General features: G+C 41.2%; 1 protein-coding gene across 15 annotated transcripts in view; it reads right to left on the bottom strand.

Annotated features, from left to right (window-relative positions):
* The window catches only part of fbrsl1 (fibrosin-like 1), a 1,030,575-nt gene that overhangs the window by 675,457 nt on the left and 342,001 nt on the right, over positions 1-13,117 (bottom strand). For 3 of the 15 annotated variants that reach the window (XM_063074096.1, XM_063074095.1, XM_063074097.1), the window contains exon 1: positions 3,609-4,227. The exons of the other annotated variants lie outside the window; for them this stretch is intronic. The gene's annotated coding sequence lies outside the window, so the exon portion shown is untranslated. Of the gene's footprint in view, positions 1-3,608; positions 4,228-13,117 lie in introns of those variants that run through there. 15 annotated transcript variants of the gene reach the window in all.

The following is a 13,117-nucleotide window of genomic DNA, read 5'->3' as shown; positions in this document are numbered from 1 at the left end:
ACAGGTATAGGAGGAAGCTTGAGTGGAAACTCCAGCGGAACAACATGAGAGAGGTCTGGAGTGGGATGAGGACCATCACTGGGTTCCGGCAAACTAGCAACAGAGGAGCTGAAGGCAGTGTGGACAGGGCCAACGAACTTAACCTGTTCTTTAACAGATTTGACATTGTGGCCCCTGCCCATCCCCCACGAGTCACCTGTTGTCAGCCCCCAACCAACACATATCCACTCTACCCTCCTACCCCTCCTCACAGTCCCTCACCCTGCTCTCATGACTATACCCCTTCCCCACATGAAACCACCACGGTGGACTTCACAGCTGAACAGATGAGAAGACAGCTGAAACGTCTCAACCCAAGCAAGGCTGCAGGACCAGATATTGTCAGTACCAGGGTGCTCAAAGCCTGTGCCCCTCAGCTATGTGAAGTACTTCGCCATGTCTTCAACCTGAGCCTGAGGCTCCGGAGGGTTCCTGTGCTGTGGAAGACGTCCTGCCTCGTCCCTGTGCCGAAGACGCCGTGCCCCAGCGGCCTCAGTGACTACAGACCAGTGGCATTGACCTCCCACATCATGAAGACCCTGGAGAGACTTGTTCTGGAGCTGCTCCGGCCTATGGTCAGGCCACACTTAGATTCCCTCCAGTTCGCCTACCAGCCCCGTCTAGGAGTTGAGGATGCCATCATCTACCTGCTGAACCGTGTCTACGCCCACCTGGACAAGCCAGTGAGCACTGTGAGGGTCGTGTTTTTTGACTTCTCCAGTGCGTTCAACACCACGCCCTGCTCTGCTGGGGGAGAAGCTGACAGCGATGCAGGTGGATGTTTCCCTGGCATCACGGATTCTCGATTACCTGACTGGCAGACCACAGTACGTATGCTTGCAACACCGTGTGTCCGACAGAGTGATCAGCAGCACTGGGGCTCCACAGGGGACCGTCTTGTCTCCCTTTCTCTTCACCATTTACACCTCGGACTTCAACTACTACACAGAGTCTTGTCATCTTCAGAAGTTGTCTGATGACTGCCATAGTTGGATGCACCAGCAAGGGAGATGAGGCTGAGTACAGGGCTACGGTAGGAAACTTTGTCACATGGTGTGAGCAGAATTATCTGCAGCTTAATGTGAAAAAGACTAAGGAGCTGGTGGTAGACCTGAGGAGAGCTAAGGTACCGGTGACCCCTGTTTCCATCCAGGGGGTCAGTGTGGACATGGTGGAGGATTACAAATACCTGGGGATACGAAATGACAATAAACTGGACTGGTCTAAGAACACTGAGGCTGTCTACAAGAAGGGTCAGAGCCGTCTCTATTTCCTGAGGAGACTGAGGTCCTTTAACATCTGTCGGACGATGCTGAGGATGTTCTACAAGTTTGTGGTGGCCAGTGTGATCATGTTTGCTGTTGTGTGCTGGGGCAGCAGGTTGAGGGTAGCAGACACCAACAGAATCAACAAACTCATTCGTAAGGCCAGTGATGTTGTGGAGATGGAACTGAACTCTCTGACGGTGGTGTCTGAAAAGAGGATGCTGTCCAAGTTATATGCCGTCTTGGTCAATGTCTCCCATCTACTACATAATGTACTGGGTGGGCACAGGAGTACATTCAGCCAGAGACTCGTTCCACCAAGATGCAACACAGAGCGTCATAGGAAGTCATTCCTGCCTGTGGCCATCAAACTTTACAACTCCTCCTCTGGAGGGTCAAACACCCTGAGCTAATAGGCTGGTCCTGGACTTATTTCATCATTTAGTGGCATAATTTACATATCACTATTTAATGGTTTTATTACTGTTTAATTATTTATGGTGCAACTGTCACGAAAACCAATTTCCCCCGGGATTAATAAAGTATGACTATGACTATTGTCTTGTGATCTTGTGATGTACATCAAAACACTGAATCATAGTGAAATGGATCATCTTGCACCAAATCAAATCAGCTAGGATTGTGTTAGGCAGCCTGCAAGTGTTTCTGGTGCCAACATAGCTGGCCCATAACCCACTAACACTACCTGTTTGGAATGTGTGAGGAAACTGGCGCACCTGGAGGAAACCCACATAATTTTGGGAAGAATGTACAAACTCCTTACAGACAGCAACAAGAATTGAACCCCAATTGGTATCACTGATGCACTAACCATTAAATAGATAGCAAAAGCAAAGTCAGACAGCAAAAGGAGTCAAAGCAGAAAAATTTAAAATAACAAAATTAAAAGCATCAAGGAAAGTGAATAAATGGTACAGAGTGAAGGGAGTGAGCAAGATCTCATTGCAGAAAGGAATGGGTATGATCTCATTGTTTGAAAATATAACTACACAATGACCAAAGCTTTGGAACTGAATAAGACCACAAGACCATAAGACATAGGAGCAGAATTAGGCCATCCGACTCATTGTGTCTGCTCTGCCAATCAACCATAGCTGATTTATTTCCCCCCATAATTACATTCTCCTGCCTTCTCCCCATAACCTTTGGCACACTTACTAATCAAAAACCTATCAACCTCCACTTTATGTGTACCTGATACTTGGCTTCCACAGCTGTCTGAGGTAATGAATTCCATACATTCACCATCCTCTGGCTAAAAAAATTCCTCCTCACCTCTGTTCTAACAGAAGGTCCTTGTATTTTGAGGCTGTACCCTCTGGTCCTAGACTTCCATTATTGGAAACATCCTCTCCACGTCCACTCTATTTATGCCTTTCAATATTTGGTAGGTTTCAATGAGATCCCCCCTCAATTCTTAATTCCAGCGAGTTCAGGCCCAGAGCCATTAACCCTTTTCCTGTTTAAATGCCCATGTTGATTTTGATATTATACACTAGCATACATATCAGCCTGATATCTGATATACGAGATATCAGAGCATGCTTGGAAAGCCAGATGGCCAAATCCTGCTTCCAAATTTTACACTCATGTAAATGAGTCATTGTGTGAAGATGATGACAACATTGTCAACAACATTGAACCCTCACTTCATAAAAACTTGAGAGTAGTTAATGTGTATCTCATGTATAGGTCATTCACTAGTCAGTAAAATGGGCCATGCTCCTTCGTCTCATAATTCGATAAATACTGTTTGAGACACTCCCTGTCTCTGATTACCAGCACAGTTTGAGCAACAGGGAGTGTTTTCGGCTTCCATCTTCAAATACGTTCAGAGCAATGCAGCACACTGACGTGTAATAATACTTCCTACACTTGTTCCATTGTAAAAGTCCAAAAGTCTACAGAAGCCATTTTAAACTGAGCTTTCAGTATTAGCAATTTGGACAAATAGAACAACTAAAGTGGATCACGGCTGATGCCAAATGCGTTCTCAATTACTATCAAGGCTGATCTTAATCCACACATCATCATTTCTTTATAAAAATGGCAGAATAGAAAAATGTCAAGTCTGAAAACTGAACAGATCTCATGCTCTCAGAACTGTAACACTCATGCGATTTGGTATTGAATGTTTCATGCTATCCAATGATTTATCGTGCGAGAAACTTAACTCAAACAAAATTCCACTTACTTTCCGATCTATTCCACTTTGATACAGACATTACTACACTCAAGACACATTCATTTAAAAATGACAAGTATAAGACTTCCAGCTCATACCTTGTGTACTCCTACACAACTCGACTTCACCAGCTGCTTACATTCACCTCGAAAGGCAATTGTGACGTCAAAGTAAAAATAAATTGTAAAAACTTGGGTTAGTTCATACTTGAGACATTTCAGCCACAGAAGGATTTTGAATCAACAGACACGCTGGAATTATCTGAGGTTAATGTTAAAAGAACTTCAAAATTGTCTCTACCTCATCAGTATTATCAGTATTTATTCGACTTCTGAACTTATCTTAACTAAACAATCACCAGAGCTGCAACTGATAAGGCTCCCCAGTAATATCAGTTAAAACAATTAAATGTGGCAATAATGCAAGCCTGTGGTAATTTGTGACCTTTACAGTTTACCTCTGCCCTCTTTTGCTATGTCTATAAAGCTAGTCTTGACTTGTCTAAGCAGCTCCGACTCATCTGACACAGTTCCCAAGTCCTAATTTATTATCTATTATTGCATTGGCAGAAGCAATATTACAACCTTTTTATATTTGGTTTTTGTTCCAAAAGTCCAATTTGAAAGAGAAATTAAAAAACAGCTAAATCCAAAGCAACACACACAAGATGCTGGAACTCAGCAGGTCAGGCAGTAGCTATGGAAATGAATCAACTGTCGGCGTTTCAGGATGAGGCCCTTCTTCAGGAATGGAAAGGAAGGAGGAAGAAACAGAATAAGAAGGTGGGGGTGCCAGGGAGGGGAAGTAGTACAAGGTGAGAGGTGAAGCTAGGTGGGTGGGGAGGGGGGTTGAAGTTCAAAGCTGGGAGGTGATAGGTGGAAATGATAAAGGCCTGGACAAATCTGATGGCAGAGGAGAGGGAACCATAGCAGAAAGAGAAGAAGCGGGGATACTGGGGGAAGATGAAAGGCAGATGAGGAGTAGAGAAGTAAGGGGGGGGGAGCAGAGTGGGGAATTGAAGATGAGGGAATTGGGAGGAGAAAAAAATGCTGTCTGTCAGGAGTTTGTATGTTCTCCCCATGATCACATAGGTTTCCCCCAGGTGCTCCAGTTACTTAGCATGGTCCAAAGATGTATGGTAGGTAGGTTGATTGGTCATTGTAAATTATCCTGTGATTAGGCTGGGGTTAAACAGGGAGCTGTTTGCCAGAAGGGCCAGAAGAACCTCTGCTGCGCTGTACCTCAATAAATCAATAAAGTTGGAGAAATCTATGTTCATACCATCAGGTTGGAGGCTAAATTCAATCTTGACCTTTTTCAAGTAACACACAAATATTTTACTAAGATATAAATGGACAGCAACTTCATTAGGAACATCAATTTTGTTTTCGTCCTCTCCCAGTCAAGATGCCCAAAAGGGCAATGGCATTACTGTTCCAGTATCATACATAGTTCAGATCAGTTTACAAGCATAAACTTGAAATAAAAAATTAGATTTCCCTAGCCCCCACAGTTCTATTGTATCAATACCAGATGATCCTAGCATATATCATTCACCCAAATCTTAAATGGTGCCATCTTGACAAGCTGCATCTCTACCTGGTGGTGGAGCAGCAGAGAACCAAACTGGAAGTCCCTACAAAGGACTGTGAGAACAGCTGAGTGAACCCTAGGGGTCTCCCTACCATCATCGTGGACACCTAACAGCAGTGCTGTGTATGCAGGGCCCGTAGTATAATCAAGGATCTCACCCATCCATCCAGCATCCTCTCTGACTTTCTACCATCTGGCAGGAGACTCCAATACATAAAGGTAAGAACAGTTGTGATGGGAAACAGCTTCTTCCCTCAGGCCATTAGGCTTCTGGGTGGCACGGTAGCATAGTGGTTAGCACAACACTTTATAGTACCAACGACCTAGGCTCATTTCCCATTGCTGCCTGCAAAGAGTTTGTACGCTCTCCCCGTGACCTCATGGGTTTCTTCTGGGTGCAAAGATTTCTTCCCATTATCCAAAGACATACAGATCGTTAAGTTAATTGGTCATTGTAAATTGTCCTATGATTAGGCTAGGGTTGAATCAGTGGGCTTGTGTGGTGCAGCTTGAAGGGCTGGAAGGGCCTGTTCCATGCTGTATCCCAATACAAATAAAAATTATTTAAAAAATAAATAAACTTCCTGTTGCATCGCATTCGAAGTGTCACAGTTAATTTGGACTGTATCCTAAAATTTAATTTATGCACTTAATTTATGCATAATTAATTTGTAGATTTAATTCTTACTTTCCTAAGTTATTGTGTGTTATATGCATGTTACTGTGCTAGTCTGGAGAAATGTCATCGTGTGTGTGTGTTTTTATATATATATATATAAAAATAGTTAAATATATAACTCATATATAACTATTATTGTGTGTGTGTGTGTGTGTGTGTGTGTGTGTGTGTATGTATATATATATATATATATATACACACATACATACACACACACACGACAATAAACTTGATTAGACTAATTTGTTCTGCACCCTACAACATTTAATTTATGCACTTTACTTTGTTTACTTATGCATAATTCATTTGCAGATTTAACTATTACTTTCCTGAGTTATTGTGTGTTATTTGTACTACTGTGCTTTATACACTGGTCCGGAGAAACGTCGTCTCATTTGACAGTGTACATGTATTTAGTTAAATGACAATAAGCTTGACTTTGACTTGAATTAATGTAAATGATCATTTGTGTTTGGAATTGATAGTTTATATGCACAAGGAGTTATTTCTGTGTTATATCAAACCCTTCAAATTAGATTACTAATTCCTACAGAGCCACCTATTCACACAGCTATTAAAGTGTTTGCTTTATGACATCATAATTACTGTGTGCATTAATTGTACTTCCTTTATTGTGCATACTCCAGATGTGCAGTGTCAGTGCCACTAACTACATCAAACAAGATAGAAGTGTTTCCACATATATCATCCAACAGAATTATTTCTCTTAAATTTTAAATCCAAGGAGTTGTGACAATTTTCAATCTCGCACAGCTCTGTAAAAGTGCCAATCACAAAGTTTCATATCATGAACTGTGATTATCAACTGGCCATCAAATAAAAGCCAATTATTCAAAGGAAATGCAGCTTGAAGATTCGAGTTTCAAGATTGTTTGATGTCATTTCCAGTACACTTTTTTATTTTACTTTTTACTCTACTTTTTAATTTCTGTTTTGGACAACTTAATTTAATAATCTTATATATATATACCTACTGTGCTTCACAGTTTTTTTCTATCATCATGTATTGCATTTATTGCTGCTACAAAATCAACAAATTTCACGACATGATATATTATGATATTAAATCTGATTCTGATTCTAGTGCTATTTATGTAATACAAGGAACAATAACAACTTGAATATACAGAGCACCCTTAGTGGAAGGAAACACTGCAATATGTTTCACATAAGGTTGTACACTTAGAGAAAGTTCAAAAGAGTCCAGCCTCTTATTCACTTATCCTCCAAGTTCATAAATTACCCTGACATCACTCGATTCTGTTTGGTTTCAGTGAGTTCATCAACAGATTATGAACTTAATTTATGCTTTGAACTAGATCGCAGGATCCTAGTTACAAGTTTGGGTTGAGTAAGATTAACTAGTTATTCAATCATGTTAAAAGGGAAATTACATTAGAAAGTACAATAATAAATATGGTTAATATTTAGAGAAATATCATTTACATCTTTTATAGGCACAAAATCTAACAAGAAACATGGTCCAATGAAGGCTACCATGTTAAATGCGGTATTTGGCCAAAGAAAAAAATCTGGAATATAAAAGCAAAGGTGTAACATTGGGCTTTATAAGGCACTTGGTGAGGCCTCACTTGAGTATTGTGAGCAGTTTTGGGTCCCTTATCTAAGAAACGAGGGTTCAAAGGAGATTCACAGAAATGATTCCAGGATTGAAAGGCTTGTCAGATGAGGAGCGTTTGATGGCTCTGGGCCCGTACTCACTGGAATTCAGAAGAATGAGGGGTGACCTCATTGAAACCTAGCAAAAGCTGAAAGGCCTCGATACAGTGGATGTGGAGAGTACGTTTTCTATGATGGAGGAGTCTAAGACCAGAGGACACAGCCTTAGAATAGAGGGACATCCATTTAGAATGAATATGAGGAGGAATTTCTTTAGCTAGAGAGTGGTGAATCTGTGGAGTTCATTGCCACAGGCGGCTGTGAAGGCCAAGTCATTGGGTGTATTTAAGGCAGAGGTTGATAGCTTCTCAATTAGTCAGTACATGAAGGGACACAGGGAGAAGGCAGGAGATTGGGGCTGAGAGGAAAAACGGATTAGCCATGATAAAATGGTGGTGTAGACTCAATGGCCTAATTCTGCTCCTATATCCTATGGTCTAATCATGTTCCAAAGTACTCAGAAAACCCAAACGTGCAAAATATTTCAGAATTCATCAACATTGTACCAAAATGTTATTAATGAAACTTAAAATAGAACATGATACAGGCAGCCTTCATTACAGACCCTCACCACTTAGGTCATGCCCTCTTCTGACTGTTACCATCAGGAAGGAGGTGCAGTAACCTGAAGGCTCAATGTTTTAAGAGTGGCTTCTTACCCTCTGACATCTGATTTCTGTATGGACATTGAACCCATGAACACTACCTCACTATTTTTTATTACTTTTTTTCTTCTTGTCACTTCTTATTTAACTATTTTATATACATATTAGTTACTGTATTTCAGTTTTTTCCTATATTAACATGTACTGCATTGTACTGCTGCCACAAGAACAATAAATTTCATGACATATGCCTGTGATATTAAACCTGATTCTGAAAGTACTCATGTAAGAAACACAAAGTCATAGTACAAGAGGTAGCAAAGATCTACAAAGACATTATCAAATATTATACAGACAGAAGACTGAAGATTGTCTATTGTCATTCTTCAGTACATGGGTGTAAAGGAAAATGAAATGCTTGCTACTCCAGATCCAACGCAGCATTAAAAAATAGAATCAGGAAAATCAGGAATCGGAATCAGAATCAGAATCAGGTTTAATATCACCGGCATATATTGTGAGATTTGTTAACATATCTCACAGCAGTGTAATGATAAATACAGAAAAAAACACCATAATTCCATCCAGGCTCGACAGGAAGCTCAAAGACCTTGGCCTTGACCCTGCCTGTGTAGCTGGATCCTGGACTTCCTGTCAGATCGCTGACAGGTGGAAAGAGTGGGCTCCCTCACCTTAACCCCTCTGACTCTCAACACAGGAGCCCCTCAGGGCTGTGTACTAAGTCCCTTCCTTTATTCTCTGTCACCCACCACAGTTTTAATCTGTTAATTAAATTTGCTGATGATATTACATTGATTGATCTAATCTCAAACAATAATGAGGTGGCCTACAGGGAAGAGGTCATCTCTCTGACACAATGGTATCAAGAAAACAACCTCTCCCTCAATGTCGCAAAAAACAAAGGAGCTGGTTGTGGATTACAGGAGGAATGGAGATGAGCTAACCCCTATTGACATCAATGGATCTGGGGTTCAGAGGGTAAACAGCTTTAAGTTTCTCGGCATCCACATCACTGAGGACCTCACATGGTCTGTACACACCAGCTGTGTGGCGAAAAAGGCACAACAGCGCATCTTTCACCTCAGATGGTTGAGGAAGTTTGGTATGGGCCCCCAGATCCTACGAACGTTCTACAAGGGCACAATTGAGAGCATCCTGACTGGCTGTATCACTGCCTGGTATGGGAACTGTATCTCCCTTAATCGCAGGATTCTGCAGAGAGTAGTGCGGACAGCCCAGCACATCTGTAGTTATGAACTTCCCATGATTCAGAACATTTACAAAGACAGGTGTGAGAAAAGGGCCCATAGGATCAATGGAGACCCAAGTCACCCCAACCACAACCTATTACTATCTGGGAAATGATATCGCAGCATAAAAGCCAGGACTAACAGGCTCCGGGACAGCTTCTTCCACCAGGCCATCAGACTGATTAACTCGCGCTGATTTGAGTCTATTTCTATGTTATATTGACTGTTCTATTTATTATAAATTACTATGATTGCAGATTGCACATTGCACATTTAGACGGAGACGTGACGTTAAGATTTTTACTTGTGTATGTGAAGGATGTAAGAGATAAAGTCAATTCAATTCAAATTTTACTTTGAACTTTGATTAGTAGATGGGGCAGGTACAGAGTGAGAGCATAGACAAAAGAATATATGGGTTGTGCAATGCAGAACAAGACAGGCCTGACAAATCAGGTTGCACATAAGTTCCACTTCCAGAGGGAAAAAAGGGGAACAAAAACAGGTGATCCAATATTACATTTGGATGATTGATACAGAGTGGAATTCCAGAAGGTTAAAACATGCCCAGACAGAACATGGGATGCAGATGGGATCCTCAAGCTTGCATTGGGCCTCATTGTAACGGCAGAGAAGGGCATAGACCATAAAGTTAGGATAGGATTGAGATGGGGTATCGGGAATCATAGCAGCAGGTAGCTGGAAGCTTAGGGATACCACTGCAGACTGAACGTAGCTGTTCTGCAAAGCAAACATCTGGTGTGCATTTGATTTTAGGAGACCATCTTATGAACACAGAATGAAGTACACTAAATTGGAAAAAGTGCAAGTGAATTGCCTTGACCTCAAAAGACTGTTTGGGACCCTGAATTGTAGTAAGGAAAGAGGTGAAAAGGCAAGTGTTGCATCCACTGCAGTTGCATGGGAAAGAACCATATAGGGGCGGCTGGTGGGAATAGAACAGACCAGGTAATCCTGAAAGAAGCTATTCATTTCCGAGAGGTTTTAAACAAAAGTTAGAAAAGTCAGAAACTTAGATCAAGATTGTTGATACTTCCAGTGGAAATGTTAGTAATAAAAGCAGAATCAAGAGGACAATAAATGAGCGCAACAGTAACTCCATTAATAGGTAAGGGCTAAACGTGGAAAAGTAGAGGTAATGAAATCTTATTGCTTTGACAGAAATGACAATGTACAAGAACAAGTGAGTAACCAAGACTTTGTATTAGAAGAACGTGTAAAAAAAAACCATAAATTTTTGGGTAAGTTGGTCTTTACAGGGGGCTATTATGATCATTGCAATGAGCGTAATGAACTAGTGGCACCACGGTAACGTAGTGGCTAGCATAACGCTTTACAGTATCAGTGACCAGGACTAATTTCCCACCGCTGCCTGTAAGGAGTCTGTATGTTCTCCTCATGACCACGTGGGCTTTCTCCGGTGCTCTGGTTTCTTCCCACAGCCCAAAGAAGTACCGGTTATTAAATTAATTGCTCATTATTAATTGTCCTATGATTAGGCTAGGGTTAAATCAGGGGAATGCTGGACAGCGCGGCTTGAAGGGCCAAAAGGCCTATTCTGTGCTATATCTCAATAAGATAAAAATAAAAATTCAGCTTCTACAATCAGGATAAAGGTTTTTGATGGCAAGCCAAGGGCAAATTTGCAGAGACGAGTATTTTATTTATAAACAGCAAACCTTATGAGTAAAAGAAAGCAAAATTTAGCAGACTACTGTGTCATTGGCTGCATCACTATCTGGTATGTGGAGGTACAGCACAGGATCGAAATAAGCTGCAGAGAGTTGTAAACTTACTCAGCTCTATCATGGGCACTAACTTCCCTAGTAACCAGGACATCTTCAAGGAGCGATGCCTCATAAAGGTGGCATCCATCATTAAGGACCCCCATCACCCAGGATGGCCTCTTCTCATTGCTACTATCAGGAAGAAGGTACAGAACCCTCTAGACACACACTGAATGATTCAGGAACAGCTTCTTCCCCTCTGCCATCCAATTTCTAAATAGACATTGATACAATGAACACTATCTACTACTTTTTTGTTCCTATTTTGCACTACTTGTTTAATTTAACTATTTAATATATATGTATATACTTACTGTAATTCAGTCTTTTTTCTATTATTATCCATTGCATTGCTACCGCAAAGACAACAAATTTCATGACATATGCTGGTGCTATTAAATTTGATTCTGATTCTGTTCATAACCAGCTATGGATTGGTACATATTCAGTAATAATCAATAAAGCATATAGAATAGAAAGATACTATTTGGCCCTTTTGTGTGTCTGACAGCTCACTGAAAGAACATTTTACTTGACTGCTTTCTTTACACCCTTGTAATTTGTTTTGTCTAGTAGCTAACTAATTCGAGATTGAAAATTACTGCCAAATCTAGTTTCTCTCACTTTCAGTACATTCAAATATTACTTTAAAATCTTGGTCTTCCCTTTTGCCAATTTTATATTTCCTAATTTACAGTTTAGCACCCTCCATCTAAATTATACTGCGATTAGTAAGGCACTAAAATTCTATATTGCATAGATGTTGAAATACATCCCAGGATGCGCTGGGACACCTCATCAGTGATGTAACCTGGGGTCACTGGGTGTTTTGGATCTTTCAATATCAAACACTCGCCCAGGTGACCCAGCCGGGGTTGATCAGGCTTTGGCTTGTGTCCCAGCAGCATCGGTCCACGGGTCACACCCCTTGATCCATAGCCACCTGAAGGCTCGCTCAGCAGCTCCTGTGATGGTCCTGATGGCTCTTTTCTTTGCAGCCTCCGTAATACCAAGGAAATAGCATAGCAAGCAGCCAGCAAAACCTCAACACCCCAGCTCTGTAGGCTGGCATAGTGCCCTCCACCCTGTCTCTGGTACATGTACCAGCTCCTGGTACTTGGCTTTCTGACACTCAAACACCTCCTCAGCTGGGTCTTCCCAAGGAACTGTCAATTTTACCATGACCACCTGCTTTGAAGTTTCTGACAGAATGGCCATGTCAGGTCTCAGGGATAATGAAGTGATTGAGCACTGTGGCAATTTCTTTTTCTCAGTAAATTCCCAACACAGCATTTCACATGTACAGAACATCACATTTTGATAATGTAAATCAGAATCAGGTTTAATATCACCAACACATGTCATGAAGTTTACTGCAGCAGTACAATGCAATACATAATACAGAAAAAAACTGAATTACAGTAAGTATATATGTGTATATTAAATAGTCAAATTAAATAAGTAGTGCAAAAACAGAAATAAAAAAGTAGTGAAGTAGTGTTCATGGGTTCAATGTGGATTCAGAAATCAGATGGCAGAGGGGAAGAAGCTGTTCCTGAATTTTTGAGCGTCTCTCTTCAGGCTCCTGTACCTCCTTTCCAATGGTAACAATGATAAGAGGGCCTGTCCTGGGTAGTGGGATCCTTAATGATGTATGCCACCTTTTTGAGGCACTGCTCCTTGAAGGCATCTTGGATACTACAGAGGCTAGTGCTAAGTTTACAACTCTCTGCAACTTACTTCGATCCTGTGTGGTAGCCCTCACACCCCCTCACACCAGCTGGAGCTGCAGCCAGTTAGAATGCTCTCCATGATATATTTGTAGAAATTTGCGAGTGTTTTAGGTGACATACCAAATTTCCTCAAATTCCTAACAAAAAGTAGCTGCTGTTTTGCCTTCTTTATAGCTGCATCAATATGTTGGGACCAGGTTAGGTCCTCAGAGATATT

This window comes from Mobula hypostoma, chromosome 21 (genome assembly GCF_963921235.1).
Source record: "Mobula hypostoma chromosome 21, sMobHyp1.1, whole genome shotgun sequence".
Classification (NCBI taxonomy): Eukaryota; Metazoa; Chordata; class Chondrichthyes; order Myliobatiformes; family Myliobatidae; genus Mobula; species Mobula hypostoma.
The sequence above is the reverse complement of the archived record's forward strand: the minus strand, read 5'-3'. Positions and strand labels throughout refer to the sequence as shown.